The sequence below is a fragment of the Carlito syrichta genome, unplaced genomic scaffold (genome assembly GCF_000164805.1).
Source record: "Carlito syrichta isolate Samal-C Ts95f unplaced genomic scaffold, Tarsius_syrichta-2.0.1 Scaffold310879, whole genome shotgun sequence".
In the NCBI taxonomy this organism is placed as follows: domain Eukaryota; kingdom Metazoa; phylum Chordata; class Mammalia; order Primates; family Tarsiidae; genus Carlito; species Carlito syrichta.
Window position 1 is genome coordinate 120217 of NW_007254975.1, and position 14236 is coordinate 134452.

General features: G+C 46.0%; 1 protein-coding gene across 1 annotated transcript in view; it reads right to left on the reverse strand.

Moving 5' to 3' along the window:
• Positions 1-9785, reverse strand: part of JAKMIP3 (Janus kinase and microtubule interacting protein 3) — a 105443-nt gene extending 95658 nt beyond the window's left edge. The window contains exon 1 of the mRNA XM_008068439.2: positions 9750-9785. The gene's annotated coding sequence lies outside the window, so the exon portion shown is untranslated. The remainder of the gene's footprint in view (positions 1-9749) is intronic.
• Positions 9786-14236: the final 4451 nt, after the last annotated feature.

The following is a 14236-nucleotide window of genomic DNA, read 5'->3' on the forward strand; positions in this document are numbered from 1 at the left end:
CGCGCCTGTAGTTCCAACTACTTGGAAGGCTGAGGCGGAAGGATCGCTGGAGTCCAGTAGGTCGAGGCTGCGGTGGCTGGGAGTGGCCATTGCACTCCAGTCTGGGTGACAGAGTGAGACTCCAACTCAAAAAAAAAAAAAAAAAGTGGTGGCATATTCATGCTGCATGTCATAATCTTTATTCTTTTTTGTGTATAAGTAATGCCAACCCTTCTGGTTCAGTTTCCATTTTAGTAACCATGTGGTCAACTGTTGGCACATATGATAGACATCTTTCAATCCTAAAAACACAAAAACAGGGAAAAAGTGGACTTCAGTCTTACAACCAGAGGACCTCGAATTCTGCTAGCATCCCAAAACAGCAAGAAATAGAACCAGAGCCTCCAGAAAAGAATGCAGCCCTGGTCAGCACTTGGATTTTAGCACCATCTCCAACTTCAGACTAAAGGGCCATAAGATAACAAATTGACCTGTTTGAAAGTTGGTAAATTTGCAGCAGTTTTTTTACAGCAGCAATAGAAAGCAAATTCAGATCCTAGTACCAGAAGTGCGGCTGGAGTGCAGCAGCTGTCCACTTTCAGGGGGTGCCTATGTGGTGTACGAAACCACCTGGAAGCCAGGCCCAGAGTCCCTTCAAAACCACAGGTATGGGCTGGGAGTGAGAAGGTGATGGGACAGAAGTGGGACCGTGGGCATCTGGGTCACTCCCACACGCAAGCTGCTTGTGCCTTCAGGGGCCACCCCAGCCCTGTGCGTGCCTAACTCCATGCTTGGTGAGTCAGACAACACCATTTCGGGAGGGGCAGCTCAGGCCAAATGGTGACTCAAGCCGACCACAGTTAATCACCTGTCCCTCCGGAGGCCCAGCAGCAAGCCACAGTCACAGGAGTGGCAGAAAACAAACATGCTTTGTGAGCGACCATGAGGATTCTGACTGAGATGCCAACAGAGCAGTTTGACATGGGACCGGGAGGAAATGGCAACTTTGTTCAACAGAAAAATAATTTATCTCATCTAAATAAAGCTATTTTACTAAATTGGGGGGGGAAGAACCTCATGAATGGCTGGATAATTGACAACGATCACATGGTCCAGAAACGGGCCCCACCTTACATGTGGGAATGAAACGTGTTGTAAGCAGTAGGAAACAGAAGTATATTATTCATAAGTGTTGGGATGATTGGCTGGCTAATTGTGAAAGAAAAATAAATCTACGGATTATTGCCTTTCTGCCATAAAATTCTAAGTGGATTAAAGAGAATGATAAAAAATCAAAGCTTTAAAATGACTGGGAAAAAGTAAAACTGAGCATTTATCAAATCTCTGGAAAAGAGAAGCCTTTCTAGGCTTAAAGAAAATAAAAGAAGCCGGGCTCGGTGGCTCAGCCTATAATCCCGCGCCTTTGGGAGGCTGAGGTGAGTGGATGGCCTGAGCCCGCGGGTTTGAGACCCGCCTGGGCAGCGAGACCTCATCTCTACAATAGATCAAAAACTCAGCCGGGCGTGGTAGCGCGTGCCTGTCATTCCGGCTACTCGGAAGGCTGAGGCGGGAGGCTCGCCAGAGCCCAGCAGGTCGAGGCTGCGGTGGCCGGGAGCGGCCACTGCACTCCAGTCTGGGCGACAGAGTGAGACTCCAACTCAAAAAGAAAAGAAAAGAAAAGAAAAGAAATCCACAAAAGGAAAAAACAGTAAATTCAACCATATTTCTTTACTATAAATGTGTTTTATTTCTCTTTTGGCTGCTTTGACTTTGTGTCTTCATGGAGTCTTGCAGGAAACATTATAAATTAGGAAGCTAGAAGCTAGTTGAAACAGAACTTGCACTAAATACAACAAAAAGTATCTTTACTATAAAAAGACTGTGGAATTTAATAATAAAACAACAAGACTTCACTAGATAAACTGGTAACTATCAAAAGAGATAATTTACCAAAAAAGGGGGAAACAAAACTCTTCTTAGAAAACCTCTTCTTAGCCGGGCTCGGTGGCTCAGCCTGTAATCCCGCACCTTGGGAGGCTGAGGTGAGTGGATTGCCTGAGCCCACGGGTTTGAGACCCGCCTGGGCAACTTGGTGAGACCTCATCTCCACAATAAATCAAAAAATTAGCCGGGCATGGTAGTGCGCGCCTGTAATTCCAGCTACTTGGAAGGTTGAGGTGGAAGGATCGCTGCAGCCCCAGCAGGTCGAGGCTGCAGTGGCTGGGAGCACTGCAGTGGCTGGCCTGTCATCCAGTCTGGGTGACAGAGTGAGACTCCAACTCAAAAAAAAAAAAGAAAAAGAAAACCTCTTCTTAAGATGTAGAAAATCACAAGAGAATGTCACTCCCATCCCCCAAACAAAAAAAGGTCACATGATCTAAAAAATCATCTTTCCTTGAGCTCATCAGTGAACCCAAGGTACCCGAAGGGGCTGAATTCCATGCGGTGACAAACCCCTCTGTGGAGGCATAGGCCACAAGGCTGATTCCTGTTGGCAGGGCACAGGAGAAAGATGAAAAGAAAAAGTGGGTAAGAAGAAATATGCTGAAATTTTAATAGACGCCAGAGGGCCGCATGAGGGCTGGTGTGTCCATTCAGAAGAACTGGGACCAAGTTTCTGCCCAGGAGCCTATACCAGGCATTCACAAGGAAGGCTAAGAGACAGCAAGAGACAGGAAGTGCCCCCTTGGTAGTGCAGGCAGCCAAGAAGGGATCAAAGGCCACCAGGTGCAGGGACAGGACACTCCCCCGACTGCCCAGTCCTCTCTTGAAGATAAAGCCAAAGCCTCAAGCCACTGGGAAGGGCAGCAAGCCCCTCACCCTCAGGTCACTGGGAGAGGGAGAAAACAGAGTTTTTCCTTCCTACCTGAATCTATTCCTTCTGGACAAGAGCAGAGGCTAAACTGTCGGCCCCCGGGGGAGGGAGGACAATGTCTGGGCTGCGAATCCTGCACCAAGATGGGCAGAGGTTGGCTGCTGCTGGGAGGGAATGAAAAATGGTGCAGCTGCTTAGAAATCGCACCAGACCCTCGCATGGTAAACACAGAGGCGCCACATGACCCAGCAATGCCACCCTGGGTGTATACCCAAGAGAAATGAAAACATACATTCACACAAAAACTACTACAGGAATGTTCATAGCAGCATGATTTACAATAGCCAAAAAGTGGAAACAGCCCAAACGTCCGTCAACCTAAAATGTGATCCATCATACAGTAGAATATTAGGCAGCAATAAAAAGAAGTTAAATTGACACATGCTACAACACAGATGAACCTTGAGAATGATTCTAAGTGAAAGAAGACAGTCACAAAAGATCACCTAATGTATAATTTCATCTTCATGGAATGTCTAGAATAGGCAAATTTACAGAGCAAGAAAGGTTACTGGTTCCCAGGGACTCAGGGCAGGGAGGGACAGGACTAAAGGTTCAGAGTGATGAAAATGTTCTAAATTTGTGGTGATGGTTGCTCAATTCGATGAATATACTAAAACCATGTGAATTCACACTCGATTGTGTGGTATGTGAATTACATATTACCAAAACTGTTACCAGAAAAAAAAGGAAAAATAAGACTTCCAGACAAACACAAACTGAAAGGATTGGTTGCCAGCAGACTTAAACTACAAAACTGTCAAGCAAGATCTTCAGATATAGAAGATGTTGGCAAATAGAAACTGAGTCTAGACAAAGAAATGAAGACTGCTCAAAATGATAAAAATGGGGGTATGTATGAGTGGGATCCCCCAAAATGGAACTCTCTTTTGGAGGATAGGCCCCTTGTAGTACAGGCATCCTCCCAGGTAAGCGTTCTAGGAATCCATTGGCATCAGTGTACTGGCTAGCATTGTTGTGAGAGGCAGAGTTCAGCTCCAGTGAACTTTTTTTTGGAGATTCTTTCAGTGTGTTTGCCCATTTCATGATGGGTGATTTACGAGTGCACCTGTCCACACCGCACTGAGTGTTCAGCAGTTTCTGACCCAAACCAGTGTGACTCCCATGCCCCACCCTCCCTATTCACCCAATCTCGCCCCAAGTGACTTGTTTTTTTGTCTCCTGGATGAAAAAAGTCCTCAAAGGGAAACGTTTTGCCAACGTGGAAGAGGTGAAACCAAAAATGGCAGAAACACTAAAAGGCATCAAAATTGACAAGTTTAAAAACTGGTTTGAGCAGTAGAAAAAGCATCTTGTCAGGTGTATCAGAGAGTACTTTGAAGGCAACTGAAGTTTAAACATATAAGAATAAGTACACAATTTGTTATAAATAAGTTCTGGGGTTTTGGGACTTTTTCTTGTTTTTAATAAACTTGAAAGATAATGTATTATGCACAGCAAAACTAGTAACAATGCATTGTAGGGTCTCAAACACATATGAAAATAAAATATCTGAAAACAACAGCAAAAAGAATGGAAGGAAATAAATGGAAGTAATCAATGGCATGTGAATTAACATTATTTCTTCAGAAATGACTGTGAAAAGCTATAGATAGCATTTGAAAACCCTAAAGCATCACTAGAAATTAAATGAAAAGAGAGTTATAATGAATAAGCAATAGCGGAGGTAAAATATGATCATAAAAAATACTTAATCCAAAGAAAGTAAGAAAAGAGAAACAAAGAGGTACTACAAAGAGAAAATGAGTAGCATAAAGCTAGATGTAAACCCAACCGTTTCTCTAAATATTAAATGTAAACGAGCTAAACAACACAATTAAAAAGTGGACATCTTCAGATGAAATGTTTTTAAAAGGCAAGAATCACCTTTATGCTATCTATGAGAAATCCAATATAAATATAAAGGAGTAGATAAGTTAAGAGTAAAAGGATGCAAGAAGCAAGCTCTAATCAATAGAAAGCTGAAGTGACCTTATTCAATGCAAATTTCAGCCCAAGGAACACCACTGGGATAAAGAGGGACATTACCTAATGATATAGCAGTCACTACATAGAGAAGACATACCGATCCTAAATTTATTGTGACAAAATACATAAGACAGAACTAATCAACACAGGAGTAGAAATAGGAATATTCATAATTATACTTGGAGACTTCAACATTCATCTCTCAGGAAGAGATGAAAAAAGCGCACAGAAGATTGGTGAGGCTATAGAAGATTTCAACAACGCCATCAACCACTCCGACCTGACCGACATTTGTAGGCCCCACCACCCAACCATAGCAAAATGTATAGTATTTTCAGGTGCACATAAAACATTCATCAAAACATGTGCGGTGCTAGGAATAAAACAAATCCCAACAAACTTAAAATCATTGAAATGATCCAAAGTATGTTCTCTGGTCAAAAAGAAATTGAACTGGAAATATATAATAGAAAGAAATGCAAAAAAAAAAAAAAAATGTAAATCTTTGTGTGTTTTTTTTTGAAAAAAACCACACTTAAATAACTCATAGCTGAAAGAAGAAATCATAAGGAAGTTAGAAACATATTTTGAACTGAATGAAAATACAAGCACAGTCTATGAGAATTTGAGAAACACAGCTAAAGTGGTAAAAGGGGGAAATTATGGCAATAAATGCTTATAGTGGAACAGGGGAAAAGTCTCCAATCGTAATCTAATCCTAGTCCGAGTTTCCATCTAAAGAATACAGAAAGAAGAAAAGTACATGCAAAGTAGACAGAATAGAAATAATAAAGACACCCTTGTGTATAGCTGTGAACCCTGGGCTGTGTTTCTGAGCTGCTGCTGTCAGCTAGAGAAGAAACCATCTCTTCTTCTTTGAGTCTATCCCAGCAACTGCCCCGACACCATGACATGTGACCACTGTGACCAGATCATTAGCATATAGCCTCTGGGGGCTCTAGAAAACCGTAAAGACTAAGCTCTGCTTAAATTAAACATACATTCCTGAAAATGGGAAGAGAGAGGTCCTGAGGCCTGTTTCAAAAGCTGGATGCCCCTTCTTTGGATTCACAGGAATCAATAAACACACACACCCATCCATAAAAGGAAGTGGGCAAAAAAGCCTTCTGGGAGTAAGCTCGGTCGCTCCGTACAGCAAGAGTATACCTGGTAACTCATGACATGAAGACTTTGCAAAGCGGTAGCACGTAAGACTTGCTTTTGAAGGATGACGATGCTATTTAGACAGAGATGAATCTGGGGGGAGACACCCGCTGGAAGTCAGTCCATGAAGCCCCCAGATGGATGCGGACCAACAGAGGCACCTTGACACCATCAGCCACTTGCCTGTCCCCATGTCACTCACTCTCTGAGGTGCCATGCAGGCTACAGAACTCTTCATTTGGATCAGACCCTACTGAAGCAGAAACTGAGCCCATCTGTTGAGCCCACCACCTTGGGTGCCCACGTACGGGGTGCTGAATGGATAAGCAGCAGCAGTGGGCTCGGGAAGCACCAGCCTTTCCAACCCAGCATCACCACCACGCTCTGCAGCATTTCGCCAAATGCCGCTGGAAGGTTCTTCTGGCAACGTATTTCCTCTTCTTCCGGGTCTGAGACCGGAGCCGTGATGCACACTACCAAGTGCTACACCTGCCAGTTTTGCGGTTTTTTTTTTTTTCTTTTTTGAGTTGGAGTCTCACTCTGTCGCCCAGACTGGAGTGCAGTGGCTGCTCCCGGCCACCGCAGCCTCGCCTGCTGGGCTCCGGCGATCCTTCCGTCTCAGCCTTCCAAGTAGCCGGAATTACAGGCACGCGCTACCACGCCCGGCTGATTTTTTGATTTATTCTAAAGATGAGGTCTCGCTGCCCAGGCGGGTCACGAACAGTTTTGCTTTTTAAGAAAATTCTGAACTGGATGTGGCAGCTGGCCCCAACAGGAAGTTGATCACAGAAACCTGCGGCCTGTACTCAGCCATGAACCCAGACCCACACACGTGAGACCACTTCAGACATCGCTCAGAGCCACAGGAACAGCTTGAGTCTGAACTCTTCCTGACTGGAGTTCATTACCAACACACTTTTGAGTCCACCTAGAATGTTGTCTGGGAGGCCTCAATATAGACGGATGGAGCCCAAGGTTCTTCCTGTTCTGACCACGGCCGGCTCATCATCAGCAAGTTAATGCTGGAGCTCAGCTTAATGCGAAACAGAGGTCTGTGTGGATCCGGGAAAGCCAGTCCTCAGTCCTCGGGGCGTAACACAGGCACACACTCCTGCCCTCGCTGCCCAGGCTTTCCCCCACGGCCAGCCACGCCCGCTGAGTGTTCACTGAGCTCTCCACAGACAGAGAGATGGAGGGGGTTCTTCAAAGTCAAAGTAATCCTGGTCAACCAACCACCAGGCAAGGCAGAGGTGTAGGAAAAGCAGCAGCTCAGAGAGAATTTCAGTGAGAGAGAGCCCATGAAAAATGTCACTTGCATAGCATTCTTCCTTACCTGGGTTGGATATTTGCTCAGTCTAGCCAAAGGCACTAGCCTCAAAATCAGTAGCACGCTAAGCACTAAGGTTCGCTAGCTCTCCAAAGTCTCTTGACTTTGAACCTGCACAGCCTTGCCCTTCCGCCAAGTCCTTCATCCTGAGCTGGACGGAATCACCTGGCAAAGGATTCCTTTCGGCAGGCTTGGGTTCTGGCTTTACTTTGAGGCCAGGTTTCTCTGGAGGCTGATTTTCCATGTCACTGATGAGGTTTCCCATGACACCCCTGCCAGCTGTGCCTGCTTGGAAAGTGACGGCCACAGAACGTTCCCAATGGCATGTCCTGAGTTGTCACAAAGTGTGGCAAATGCAAATTCAGCTCCTCAGAGCCTACCACAGGGACTGAGAGAAAAGCAAGCATGGCCCCTGCCTGTGGCACGGTCCAGTGTTTGATAAATGAAAGTCCCCTGCAAAGCAGGTCCGGCAGACCCTGGCGCTCAGACGCAGCATGGGAGGCACCTCCAGGGTGTGGCTCCTACAACACTTGCTTGGCTCAAAGCTAAAACTAAGGTTCCAGCCCAACGGTGCCCTGCTTGAGATAAGATACACCTGCCCAGAGGCCTCCTGGAGGACGACTGGGGCCAACATAGGCTTCTTCAAAGAGACACATCTTTTTGGTGACCTGAACCTCTTCAATCCCTGCACTAAATGGGGCTGCTTCTGGGGCTGAATAGAAAACTAACATCACCACCCAACCACATCTGGCTTGCTTGTCTGGAAACCGAAGAGGTAAGGGAATAGAAAAAGATGTGTTGTCAGTCCTAAAATTCCCAGTTCCCAGAAGCCTGTGATTCAGATCGACCTTCCAATAACTTCTACAGGACACTTGCTCATACCTTAGAGTAACTAGTTCCAAAATATGAGGGCTGAAGAATAGCTCCTTCTTCTTTATAGAGCCCTCCTATGGGACCCCACCCAGTGGTTTAGATATTGTCAGATAGGACTTCAAAGGGTTAAGGCCTTTCAAGGGCTATCTGATTAATGACAAGCACTGACAGGCTCTCTGCTGTGGTATATCCCTTGGTTTCACAGGTGTGCTCTCTAGTCATAGGCGAATCCTGGAAAAGGGCACCCGGATGCAAATACACATGCCCCCATAACTCTCAACCACGTCTTCAGCCTTAACAATAAACGTACTGTCTTTTGCAAGACATATTTATCTACATTCTGAAATCCTCAGAAAACCTCACCCAAATGCAGGCCTTTTAACTTGAAATGCTGTAAAGGTAAATTGAGAGTCCTTCTGTGGCCTGGTTGACTTTTCTGTTATGCGGCTCTCTTCGGGAACTAAGGTGGCATTTTACCACTGATCTGCTCAAAGGCTTGGCTCTACTGAGAATATTCTCAAATCTACAACTCTGTTCTTGGTTTTGAATGAGCAAAGTCTACCTGTTTTGGGACTGGTTCTCTCACACTATGAACCGATAACAAGATCAAAGGCAAGAGCAAGTATGTATAGCCTTAGCTTGCGTAAACACTCTTTCCTAGCTAGTCTCATTTACATCTCAATAAACGTCAGTAGAATAATGTATTTACTGTTGTATTACCTGTGGTGCTTCTCCCACCACAGCCCTGCCAGCCCCAATCAACAGTGGATTTTCACTGAACAACTGAAGAAACTGAGGCATGATGTAATCATAACTTTCTTCTTTCAAAGAAAAGTGATGAAAGTTAGTTAACAAGCTGTTGTCTTCCAAAAGCCTTGAGTTCCTAACATAAGAAGTGATGTCAGAGGGTAATTTGTGATTCCGGATTAAGTTTTATGGAGAGGGACCATCCAATCACTGGGAAGGCAGGTGCTGAGGTCTTCAGCCATAGGTAAGATTGATTCTTAAAACAGAAAGCAAGAAGGAATGAAGTCCAACCGATTACCCTGCTCAGTCAGGAATGAGGCAGCCACTGGGGGCCTCCCAAGCCGTGCAAAGCAGCTCCCTGGGTGCTGTGCTCATGGGATTCTCACGGCAACCGGCCCCAGGCATCCCCACCCCATGGCTGTGCTCATGGGATTCTGACTGCAACCTGCCATTCCCACCCCACCCCATGGCTGCTGTTGAACAAGCACCAGCTTTAAGTGTGTGATAAAATAAACACCCGTGTTTTAAAGGAGAAACCTGCCACCGTGAAAAGCAGGCCCAGTCTCCTCCAAACGTGTGCAGAAGCATGAGCATAAAAATGAACACATCAGAAATCTTCCCCTCTAATGGTCTTTGCACACTGAAGATGACATATTCTCCAATATGGGAACTTTCCGCTACATATGTGTGCATACTAAATATAGAAGAGGACCCAAGTTGAATAAACCTGTGCAGAAAGACCGCCCAAACCGAAATAACAAAGCCTCTGCAGTATTCAAAAAAATAAACACTTACATTCTCCAACCCTCACAGTCGGTGTGCTCTTCTCTCCCGTTTTTCATCTTGGTTGTGTGAATCTCTCTCGGCTGGTCCAAGACTCAGTCCAGCTTGCGCAAATCAGCTCCGAAGGTTCTATGACTCAGCAAAGAGCTTAGCTTTTATTTTTCAGATGGAATTTACCACGCTGTGACTACTTCCAGGGGGAGGAACCATTTCCCCGAGCCGTTTCTAAGCAGAGCCCTTGAGCCAGGATCGCGGAAGCTCTCCCTGCGCATGCTAATGCCAGGCACAGAGACATCCTCAGCAGCCCCCAGCGCCGGGCTTTCCAGAGCCGGACAGATGCCCCTGGGTGGGGGAAGGAGACCAAACACTGCACGCTGGCTGAAGGTACCGCCACACAGGTGGGGTGCCGGCAGCTGCCTCTCTCCTATTCAGATGAGGAGGAATCCTGGACTCTGGGTTGGTTGGGCCACAGTCTCACGTGAAAAGAGGCGAGGAACAGAGGCAGTCGCTGCATAATTCCTGCCCTGGCTGTTTCTCTCAGCTTCCTGGCTGCTTCGGGATGACATTTTGGTCTTCTTTTTTTCTTGGTTAGAGAAACACCCCCAGGAATATGTGTGGCTCTAAGGTCAATAGCATGGGTGATCTTCCGCTCTGAAGGGTACTTTTTATTTTCAGTGGTGAGATGATGGAAGAGATTCTTATCCATTAAACTCTGAAGAATGAAAATGTAGAAATGAACCAGACAAACAGGACCAGCAGCACTTCTTGTGTGACTGCTAAGCACGTGAGCTCACTCTGCCCTAAGTCCCAGACGAATTCCATAATAAACCTTGGGAAAAACAGTCGAACTTAACCAGCTCTTTAGAAAAGCCAGGGTCTTGCCGGGTTTCCAAGCAGGAGGGCACTTAGAGTCCATCTGGTTTGATTCCATCAAGGAAGCACTTAGGCGTGTTAATGTGGATGGCCTGAACCCCACTGCCCTGCCCCAGGCTCTAGCTCTGCTGGGATGTGTCTGAGGCTGCCTCAGAGCCTAGAACCTGGAGTAGTTGGGTGGCGTTCTCCCTTCCCCGTTCTGGAGAGTTGGTCTGGAAGGACCCCATCTCCCCCCTCTGTTCCAAGTGAGCGCTTCCTTGCTTCCTTGGACTTCCAGGCTTCTCCTTCCTTGCCTGCACCTTACTTGCTCCTCCCACCTGCCTCTTCCAGTCAGGGTCAAATATCATTTTACCCCGACACTGAGACCCAGCAGGCATCATCCTGGCAGGAGCCCACAGAGGAAATACAGTAATACCATGATCATAATAGGGGGAAACCCTAACGTTTTCTTTTATTTGCTGTTTATCTAGCTCTGGTCAACTCTGATGAATTAGAACAAGTAACCAAATTGTTCCGTTTACATCCACTGTTGGCGTGTTTGAAAAAACTTCCGTGGTGACATGACAACTCTCTAACAGGCAACGCTGTCCTCACGCATGTAACAGTCCGGCGGTCCCACGGATCCATCGTCATCTGTCATCTGCTTCTGTTTCACAGGCAGGGGACGAGGTCTACCCACGGTTACATACTCATCAGGTGCTGGAGCCAGATTCAAACCTGGATGCCTTGGCGTTCACAATCCAAACCCCTCCCCTGTGCTGAGAGGCATGAGGTCTTCCGGCCTGCAGGTCTGCTCAGGGACCCATCCCAGAGGGTGGCTGCTCTTTGGGCCAGACATAGGCAGCAGGTGGCCACCTTCTGAGCGTGTGCAATGCCATTCCATGGCTAGGAAACGGTGCGATAACAATGTGTGTACACAGATTTTATTTATTTGACAAACACTTCTATACCTCTTACCCTGTGCCTGCCACTGTTCTAAGAACTTTCAATATAACTCACTTAAGGATGATTATGGCCATGTTGTCCATAATATAACACCGAATAATTGGAAGCATCCAAAATGTCCACCAACAGAGAAGTAATTTACCTAAAAGACGGACTGCGTGTACACCAGAATGCAATGCTTTAAAAATGTCCTAAGTTCTATACTTAACACAGAAAGATGTCAACAACGTATTAAGTTTTTTTTTTAAGCGTGCTACACAAAAATGTGTATAGTATGATCACATTTCTGTTTCTAAAAATAAGTTGTGTGGGTGTGTTGCATTCACAGAAAAATAAAAAGTCTAAAAGTGTATAAACTAAAATATACGGTGGTTATAGCTTTAAGTGATAGGATCTTGGTGATTTGAGTTGTTGCTTTATATCTCTCTGAACTGGATAGATTTTTTAAGAATCAGAAAGAATGAATATGTCTTTATGTTAGAATCAGGAAAGAGCTATTTGCATTTCAAATGTATGTACAGTCACACATGTGCTTTTCGTTACTGTGGGAAGCATGTTTCTTGCAGCCTGTCCTCCCATGGGGCTCAGAGGCGGGCAGCGCCCCTTCTGAAGACCCCGCACTGGCCCAGGCAGGGACAGGGTGGGAGCTGAGAGCCGTGATGACATAGACAACTTCCAGAGAAGCTTGCGCTTTAAGTAGCATTTGTTTTTCTAACGGTATAAGTAAAATGTGCTCATTCTAGAGAATTTGGATAGCAAAGGGATATATAAAGAAGAAGCGTCCCTGGGAAACCAACTTTGATCACAGCCTCCAGGGCACATTGCCAGAATCACCCCCAAGTTTTCCAGATTCCAGAAATCAAATTCCAGAGGCTCAGCATTCGGGACAGAGCCTCCACCATCAATAGTGCAGAGTAACGGAATGACCAGCACGTACTCTGAGGAAAGTCTCCATCTCTCACACAGCCCTCCCCAGGCGCCAGGAGGCCTGGCCCTGACTTTTCTTTCTCTCCTGCCATGAGGCCACTGTCACCTGCTCTCTTCAGAAGAACTTGATTACTCCTGTCATGATGCCCCAACCGACGGCTCTGCCACCCCCTCACTCTTGATTCGCAGACCATGGACCCTTCAGCGGGCCCAGCATCTCCAGGACGGTTCCACGGGGCCCTCCAAGACCCAACATATCTAAAATATCCTGCACATTCCCCAAAGTCCACTCTTCCTTCTATTGCAGCTCCCGACACTACCAGCTCCCAGTTATCCAAGCAAAAACCCGGCGTCGTCCCTGCCTCCTCCCACCCCCGACGGGCTTGTGCCTTCCAGCCCTGTACCCAGCCGCCAGACACACAACCGCAGCTCTCAGCGCACCAGGCTTCCTCCTCCCATCACTCTTGCCAGGGACCCCTTCGGGAGAACTCCAGCACACTCATCCTTGGCCACACTCACCGCCCACGGCTCTCTCTTGACTCAGACCTACTTGTGTCATTCCCACGCATGGTTTTGTGTTTCTACTACACAAGCATGTATTCATGGTCATTATATTATTGCTCTCTGGGTTTTGAAAAATGGCATAAATGGTATCATATTTTATACACATCCTTTTGCAATTTTCTTTTTTCATTCAGAACACATTGGTGTGCAGATCTTCACTGGTCTTCACTTTATCCCCGTGTATGAATAAACCACATCCTGTGCTTGTTTCCTAACCTCTCCCTGGAGATAGGGAGCTAGGCAGTTTCCATTTTCTCACTTTGATAAATGAAGCTGCAGTAAACACCCTTGTGCACATCTTGCGCCCACCTGTTCGGGTGTTTTTAGAGAAGGTACCTAGGTGAGAGATGACTGGGCGGAAGAACAGGCATCTTAACTCCGCTTTTGTTAAATTGTGAACTGCTCCCCAAACCAGCAACTAAGAGTGTATAAAACCCTCACCAGCTTGATGTTGGCCAGTCTGAAGGGTGAAAAGGATTTCTTGCTGTTGACTTTAACTTGCATTTCCTGACTAGTGATGAGATCAGCTCTCTCTGATGTGCCTGTTGGCTGTATAGGGCTCTGCATCTATGACCTATCTGGTCCTCCCTTCACTCTGTGACTCTGTGGATTCCTCACGACATGCTGCTTTGATGGAACTCACTCTATATTCTAGACATTAATCCCTTGTGGGCTAGTCTTTTTCAATTTTTATATTGCTTTGAACCATATAGAAACTTTAAATTTAATCATTTTATCAATCTTCTTCTCTATACTTTATGACGCTTTTGTTTCTTACTTAAGAAATGTGTCCCTAGTACATGTAAACATCCTTTTAGGTTTCCTCCTACGGTTTGATAGCTTTGCTCTTCATCAGTAGGTCTTTTTCATGTGAAAATCAAGTGTGCACATATCCTTGTTGAGAGCCCAGAGTTTCCGCTACCTGACAACGCCAGCTTGGTCGACAACTCCACTCCGTTTTTATGGGACTCTAAGCTCTCTACTCCACTGTGCTGGTCTCTTCGTCAATCTCTGCACCAATACAAAGTATTTAGTTATGTGATTTTTTTTTTGTGAGTTGGAGTCTCACTCTGTTGCCCAGACTGGAGTGCAGTGGCCGCTCCCAGCCACCGCAGCCTCAACCTGCTGGGCTCTGGTGATCCTTCCGCCTCAACCTTCCAAGTAGCTGGAACTACAGGCATGCACTACCC